We start from the raw sequence: 8521 nt of genomic DNA on the forward strand, positions 1-8521 counted from the left end.
AACGTGGATTCTAAAAACATAGATCTTACGAAACTCAGCTCGATCTGTTCGTCAATGAGATCCAAAGAAATGTAGATACATGTACTCAGGTGTTCCTTACTTGAGGAAGCCATTCGACACAGTCCCGCACTGTAGGGAACAAAACATGAGCTTACCGAATATAGGACCAGGCATCTGAGCCCATTCTGGACTTCCTTTCAGATAGAATTCAACAAGTCGTACTTAGCGGAGCAAAATCGACAGATTTCTTGATTCCTCCATCACTTCATAGTGGAACGATTTCATATGCAACCCTTTCACTGAGCACTTTGTCTGATCGGCCGTCTCCCATATGTGCGTAATTTTCAGTTGGTGTCCGCCTGCTTAGCTGGGTGGTAACGTGGTCGCCTCCCATGCAAGCGGGCCCGGGTTCGGTTTCCGGCCGGGTTGGAGATTTTTCCGCTCGTGGAGTGGGTGTTCATCCTCATCACCGGAGCGCAAGTCACCCACTGTGGCGTCGGCTGACATAAGACTTGCTCTTGGCTGCCGAACTTCCCCGGATGGGGCTTCCCGGCCAACGATGACATACGCTCATTTCCATTTCCTTTTTTCAGGTGGTGCGAATATACACGACTGTAGCTGTTTATCGTTATCACTGAGAAAAAATTAAGATGCAAATGCAGTACTGTCGTGTTATTTGTTCCTCTCTCTAACCTTTTGCAGAGAAATACTTTTTTTTTTTCCTAAAAGTTACTTAATTAGGACAAAGAACTGCGCGAAGTTCTTACGTTAGTAGAGCATCAAAGTGTCGCATCTTTAAAAAAAATTGAAATATAAATAAGCGTTGAATTTTATAAATGTGTCTAATGTCACTTGTTTTTCATGATTTGCAAAAAAATGGTTCAAATGGCTCTGAGCACTATGGGACTTAACATCTATGGTCATCAGTCCCCTAGAACTTAGAACTACTTAAACCTAACTAACCTAAGGACAGCACACAACACCCAGTCATCACGAGGCAGAGAAAATCCCTGACCCCGACGAGAATCGAACCCGGGAAACCGGGCGTGGGAAGCGAGAACGCTACCGCACGAATACGGGCTGCGGACCATGATTTACACATCAGTACAACTTCTCTGGGCTGTCTTCCTCATTGATGTTCCTGGGATTGTGACGTAAAATTGCATTCGATTAAGCGCAAGGCGTTATCACCACCCGATCTCCTTTCACGACCTCTCTTTGTCTGTCGTCAGTGATGAACGCCTAGAAAGTCGTTGATGAGTTTCTGCTGAAAATCAGATACTGAAATTTTTCTTCCCTTGAGTTTTATATAACGCATGCGCGATCAGCAAAGGCACACCCACCAAATGAAAGAATAATTTTTGTATCATATTACAGCTTTTCGTACACATTCTACTGAACTTGGCATCATGTCGATCCTATTGACGGCCTCCATGTTTTCACTGTAGCTCACGATGCAAGCTGGTGTTCTTTTTGCTCCATTTCTGCTTCTTTCACTTTTGTCTGTCTCTATAATTTCGCTTTTTTGAAGAAATGAAAGTATCTTCAGTTTCCGTTTGTCCTGCCACTGGAGAGCAAGAAGTTTACATGTTGACTTGTTTTAAGTTTTTCCATAGCATGCAAGCCTTTACCGTTTTTCCTTACAGTTCCACGTTCATTAGTGATTCTGCCATGCTAGTAATAAAATAACGAGGAACCGGTCTACCAGTTATTAACGCACACTATATGACGAATATTAAGGTAGCGTTCTAATAAAGTAAGAACAATGCTTCCAGATATTTCAAAATTTATACAAAAATCAGTTTCTATTTTTTTTCTTTTTTTTCTTCCGTTGCTGTATCCACATATACAATATAGTCAGGAATATATCCAATTTCATAATCATAGAACACAAAAAGCTCTACACAAAATCTATCTCGTTTGGATGGACTTGTTTGAAGAAGACACGACCTTCGTAGAGAACTAAACTTTCGTCAGTGCACAAATTTAAAAAAGGATGGAAAACATCTGGATATGTTTTTCTTAGATGGTTCACAGTTCACCTTATTTTGTCATTTCCTGGGTCCTCATTGTTATCAACAAAGTGTAACATTCTTACTAACAGAAGGTAATATCTCTTGGCATGACTGGCGCAAACAATGGCGTAAAAAGTGACGGATCTTTGGTCCAATAACTATTTATTTCATTTTTTCTCAGTTGAGCCACCAGAAAATTAGCGCCAAGGAAGCAGAAAACACTGTTTGTGTTTTCCCAACGTCGCAATCTTGATTTTTCAGTGGTGTCGTTGCAAAGGTGCTCGCAATATAAATTACATTGTACAGATTTGTAGTTTACTATTTCTTGATTAAAAAGCTTGCAAGCAGTCATTTACGGTAGATGAATCAACTAAACTGACAATTTTGACACTGGACTTACTGTCATTGAAATTATACACTTTGGGTCCAAATCAGAGTCTTTCCATCTAAAATCATACGTTTTGTTTCTTTTAGCAGATTGGTGAGGCATATGCTCAGGTTCTTCTTCGGTATAGAGCAACGGCCTTGCCGCAGTGGCTACACCGGTTCCCGTACGATCACTGAAGCTAAGCTCTGTCGAGCGTGGCCGGCACTTGGATGGGTGACCATCCGGGTGTCCATGCGCTGTTGCCTTCTTTCTGGGTGCACTCAGCCTCGTGATACCAATCGAGGAGCTACTCGACCGAATAGCAGCGGCTCCGGTCAAAGAAAACCATCATAACGAGCGGGAGAGCGGTGTGCTGACCAAATGCAAAAATGGTTCAATGGCTCTGAGCACTACGGGACTTAACTACTGAGGTCATCAGTCCCCTAGAGCTTAGAACTACTTAAACCTAACTAACCTAAGGACATCACACACATCCATGCCCGAGGCAGGATTCGAACCTGCGACCGTAGCGGTCACGCGGTTCCAAACTGAAGCGCTTAGAACCGCACGGCCACACCGGCCGGCTGACCAAATGCACTTCCTATCTGCATCCTCAGCTGAGCATGATACAGCGGTCGGATGGGCCACTTGTGGCGTGAAGACGGAGTGAGTGCTTCTCCGGTATCGCGGGAAGAAGCGATGGTAATATGAAAATCTGGGTCAGCATTTGCTGATGCAGTGTTTACTGGTTCACTAATATTTTGAATAACTATAGTGATGGATTCACCTACAGACTCATCGGCATCACCATCTGTCAAACCATTAGCAGATGGAATGGGCATGGTGAGGTCTTTGTCGTCACTTTGATTTAAAAGACTCAGCAGCTCATCTTCTGTGAACGAACAGTAACAATATGTCATTGTATTCGATAACACGGAAAGAGTAGCACACAAACCAGGTATTATTACGATACCGATGACTTCTAAAGACAATTCACCATTGAATAAGTAGTTCCAAAAATTCGCATGTTCCAACGTTTAGACCTCCTGTTTGTGCAACAATCATCTCCAACTCGCTGGCCGAGTAGTAAGCGTTATAGTTAACAGTGCTACTGTACCAGGAAACCATTGTAAATATTTTTCATAGCTAGTAGTATATATACCAGTGGAGCATTAAAAGGTTAGCGTATACGTACCGCTGGAGCAATGAAACGGTTAAGGCTGAAAAACAAACAAAAATTCTGTCATTCATGTTCTCTGACAATAGTCCAACAAGCCGAGAATCGGTTCGCAATAGATATAATAGGAAAAAAAACCAAATTAGTTTGTTTTTTGGGCTTTAAAACCCCGACACATAGGACCGCTACTGTTTATAATATGTATTAATGATCTACACAGTGGCACTGAAACACTGTGGCAGTGCGGAATGAGAAACAGTTTAAGAAAGTGAAGTGTAAGTAATGCAGCGCAAGAAATACTGCATAATGGCAAAAACTGCCAAGTGCAAAAGTGAAATGAAACCGTTAGAGGCGATCCGCCGCTAGCAAGGAGAGAAGGAGGAGAATATATAAAGAAACACCAATAACCAGGGAAGATGCTTGAAAAATAAAAGTGACACGCGTCTGGCGTAATTTTTTTCAATTGAACTGCAGTCAGCTCAAGACGGATAACCTATAGTAACAGACTTCAACAGCTGCTGCGGAAGAAAGCCCCGCAAACAAACATATTACGAACTTACTGTTTGTATTTGGCATTACTGACTTCCATAGACTAGGTCAGCTTGGCCAAAAAACTTGCAACGGGATGTGTTCTATGGAAAATTTGTTCCTGCTTTTAATCAAGTTCCGCTCAACGTTCTTTGTTCTCGCTGTCCCTCCCCACCTCCCTTTCATTCGATTCAATACTTCATTAGCTACTAGATTTAGCGCTTCACCAGTCTTCTGTGGAGCAAAATTTTAAAAGCTACGATCAGCTTCTTTGAAGCAGGCTTACAGACTATCTCAGATTGCTGTTATCTTTTGGAATACTATGGTCAGTTGAATGAGAACTGGAAGTAGTCACAATACGTTCCGTCTCCGCTGTTCATTTAATCTTCCCTCTCCAATATTCAACAGCTTCTACAGCGTATTTGAGATTCACTGCTCCATCCAAGAGTGTGCAGAACAGTAGGTGACAATATGTGTGGATTTCCCCACATTCGCATCAGTCGTCCTTTACATATTCCCATTTCTTTGGAGGGTTTCTCGCATTTGGAGACCCCTAATGTTAAACAAATGGATCTTCTCTAGGTGGGATATGTGAACGTGCGGCCTCCAGGACGTTCCTCCTATTCGTAAGTAGTATTGACTTGCATTTTCTGCTGTAGACTTAAGCGTCTGGTCTCTGGTGCAGTTGTTAAGGAGGAAGTTTTCTAGAGCAGTCGCTTTCTGGACCTAAGGCGTTGCGTTACACATGTGTTGTTACATGCCGTATGTCTTGGATCTTCTCTTTGCATCAGAGTCTATTTTTCAACTGCATATGCTCTTCTCATTTGGGGTCGAAACGGTACCTGAGAGGGCGTAAACAGCGGTCGATGGTGTGGATCACAAGTGAACTGGAGAGAGATAATTTGACTTGATACAAGAGTGCTGTCTCACGGCGGTAACGTTGAATAAAAAATGTTATAGGGTTTCCAGCCGCGTCAGATGGTTAAAATTACATGAGCTTTCGCCAAAGCACTTCTGTTGACTGTTGATGTGCCCCTTATATATACACTAACTGCCGGCTGTGACGTCACTGGTGCTCGTGGGATCCCCATGTAAGGGGATACGTTGACTCAGCGTCCGATGTGTCTGCTTCAGCCGCACAACCGCTGTATCCTACGCCTGCTGAGCTGGAGGCCACCGTCTCTACTTAGGTTGTTTCTGGCGATTTTTATTTCGAAGGCGTCTTTAACTACACTGTCCCAGAAGCCGTTATTACGAGCCACGACAGAAGTTTCGTCAAATTTTATCTGGTGACTGTGTTATAAAGCATGCCTAGCTGAAGCAGATTTCTCGGGGTAGTGTACGAGATAAAATTTCTCATGCTCCTTCCTGCGTATAATTTCAATTACTTGATCTACATCTACATCTATGTGATTACTCTGCTACTCACAATAAAGTGCCTGGCAGAGGGTTCAATGAACCACCTTCATGGTGTCTCTCTACCGTTCCACTCTCGAACGGCACGCGGGAAAAACAAGCACTTAAATTTTTCCATGCGAGCCCTGATTTCTCTTATTTTATCGTGATGATCATTTCTCCCTATGTAGGTGGGTGCCAACAGAATGTTTTCACAATCGGAGGAGAAAACTGGTGATTGAAATTTCATAAGAAGATCCCGTCGCAACGAAAAACGCCTTTGTTTTAATGATTGCCACTCCAATTCACGTATCATGTCTGTGACACTATCTCCCCTATTTCGCGATAATACAAAACGAGCTGCCCTTCTATGTACTTCTTCGATGTCATCCGTCCGTCCCACCTGATGCGGATCCCACGCCGCAGAGCAGTACTCCAGAATAGGGCGGACAAACGTAGTGTAAGCAGTCTCTTTGGTAGACCTGTTGCACCTTCTAAGTGTTCTGCCAATGAATCGCAGTCTTTGGTTTGCTCTATCCACAATATTATCTATGTGATCGTTCCAATTTAGGTTATTTGTAATTGTAATCCCTAAGTTTAGTTGAATTTACGGCCTTCAGATTTGTGTGACTTACCGCGTAATCGAAATTTAGCTGATTTCTTTTAGTGCTCATGTGAACAACTTCGCACTTTTCTTTATTCAGGGCCAACTTCCACTTTTCGCACCATACAGATGTCTTATTTAAATCATTTTGCAAGTCGTTGTGGCTAGAAACCAGAGAAACTTTTATTAAATCTGACACCATGTCCGTGCACCCATGTATTACGGCTGAGCACGCACACTTCGCAGTCCCCGGAGATTTTCCCACTGTAGGTAGTGCGCACAGTGTTCAGAAAGTGTTGCAGAACGCGAGGCAAATGTACGCCACGGGAGAGTCGGCAAACCCGGCCTATCGCTGGCAACGGGGAGATGGATTAAATGCTGCTGGACCGCGCCGGGTCACCGGCCGGCAGTTCGCCGCAATATTTGCCCCAAAACGCCATCGTCTTAATGTGCGGTAAATTATACGCACGCGGCGGTATTAATTGCCGGTGAGATGAGTTATGATATTGGAGCTGGCGCGCTCGGTCCTTTTTTGTGGGCAGCCGCGCGCCTGCGCTGGCGGCCGGGCCTCGCACAGACAGCCCATTTTCGCTATCACGTAAAGCAATTACTAATGCGGCGAGCGCGCACGCCCTCCGAGTCCCGCGCTTCGCGGTGGGTCCGCCTCCGCTCGGCCACGGCGGAGCCGCACCGCGCCGCACGGCACCGGGCCCATATTTCAGGATCATGCCGCAGTAAGCGCCCGCTCCCATACGCAACCCCGGAACTCCCCCGAGAGGTGCCTGGCGCCTGCCTACCTGTCGGATATTAAAACGGCGTAGCTTCGTTGCTTCCTTATCTGCCCCTCAGTACACACGTAAAATCCCATTTCATATCTTTCTTTAAGTGTTCTATAATTTCACATTTCATTAAGTAAATACACTACTGGCCATTAAAATTGCTACACCACGAAGATGACGTGCTACAGACGCGAAATTTAACCGACAGGAAGAAGATGCTGTGATATGCAAATGATTAGCTTTTCAGAGCATTCACACAAGGTTGGCGCCGGTGGCGACACCTACAACGTGCTGACATGAGGAAAGTTTGCAACCGATTTCTCATACACAAACAGCAGTCCACCGGCGTTGCCTGGTGAAACGTTGTTGTGATGCCTCGTGTAAGGACGAGAAACGCGTACCATCACGTTTCCGACTTTGATAAAGGTGGGATTGTAGTCTATCGCGATTGCGGTTTATCTTATCGCGACATTGCTGCTCGCGTTGCTCGAGATCCAATGACTGTTCGCAGAATATGGAATCGGTGGGTTTGCCGGCCGCGGTGGTCTCGCGGTTCTAGGCGCGCAGTCCGGAACCGTGCGACTGCTACGGTCGCAGGTTCGAATCCTGCCTCGGGCATGGATGTGTGTGATGTCCTTAGGTTAGTTAGGTTTAAGTAGTTCTAAGTTCTAGGGGACTGATGACCACAGCAGTTGAGTCCCATAGTGCTCAGAGCCATTTGAACCATTTGAATCGGTGGGTTCGGGAGGGTAATACGGAACGCCGTCCTGGATCCCAACGGCCTCGTATCACTAGCAGTCAAGATGACAGGCATCTTATCCGCATGGCTGTAACGGGTCGTGCAGCCACGTCTCGATCCCTGAGTCAACAGATGGGGACGTTTGCAAGACAGCAACCATCTGCACGAACAGTTCGACGACGTTTCCAGCAGCATGGACTATCAGCTCGGAGACCGTTGCTGCGGTTACCCTTGTCGCTGCATCACAGCCAGGAGCGCCTGCGATGGTGTACCCAACGACGAACGTGGGTGCACGAATGGCAAAACGTCATTTTTTCGGATGAATCCAGGTTCTGTGTTTGGCGACATAGCGGTGAACGCACATTGGAAGCGTGTATTCGTCATCGCCATGCTGACGTATCACCTGGCGTGATGGTATGGGGTGCCATTGGTTACACGTCTCGGTCACCTCTTGTTCGCATTGACGGCACTTTGAACAGTGGACGTTACATTTCAGATGTGTTACGACCCGTGGCTCTACCCTTCATTCGATCCCTGCGAAACCCTACATTTCAGCAGGATATTGCACGACCGCATGTTGAAGGTCCTGTATGAGTCTTTCTGGATACACAAAATGTTCGACTGCTGCCCTGGCCAGTACATTCTCCTGATCTCTCAGCAATTGTAAACGTCTGGTCAATGGTGGCCGAGCAACTAGCTCGTCACAATACGCCAGTCACTACTCTTGATGAACTGTGGTATCGTGTTGAAGCTACTTGGGCAGCTGTACCTGTACACGCCATCCAAGCTCTGTCTGACTCAATATCCAGGCGTATCAATGCCGTTATTACGGCCATAGGTGGTTGTTCTGGGTACTGATTTCTCAGGATCTATGCACCCAAATTGCGTGAAAATGTGATCGCATGTCAGTTCTAGTA

At 45.5% G+C, this 8521-nt stretch overlaps 1 pseudogene; it reads left to right on the top strand.

Annotated features, from left to right (window-relative positions):
• The first annotated feature begins 2530 nt into the window (after positions 1-2530).
• Positions 2531-2648, top strand: LOC124608698 (annotated as a pseudogene).
• Positions 2649-8521: the final 5873 nt, after the last annotated feature.

Source organism: Schistocerca americana, chromosome 3 (genome assembly GCF_021461395.2).
Source record: "Schistocerca americana isolate TAMUIC-IGC-003095 chromosome 3, iqSchAmer2.1, whole genome shotgun sequence".
In the NCBI taxonomy this organism is placed as follows: Eukaryota; Metazoa; Arthropoda; class Insecta; order Orthoptera; family Acrididae; genus Schistocerca; species Schistocerca americana.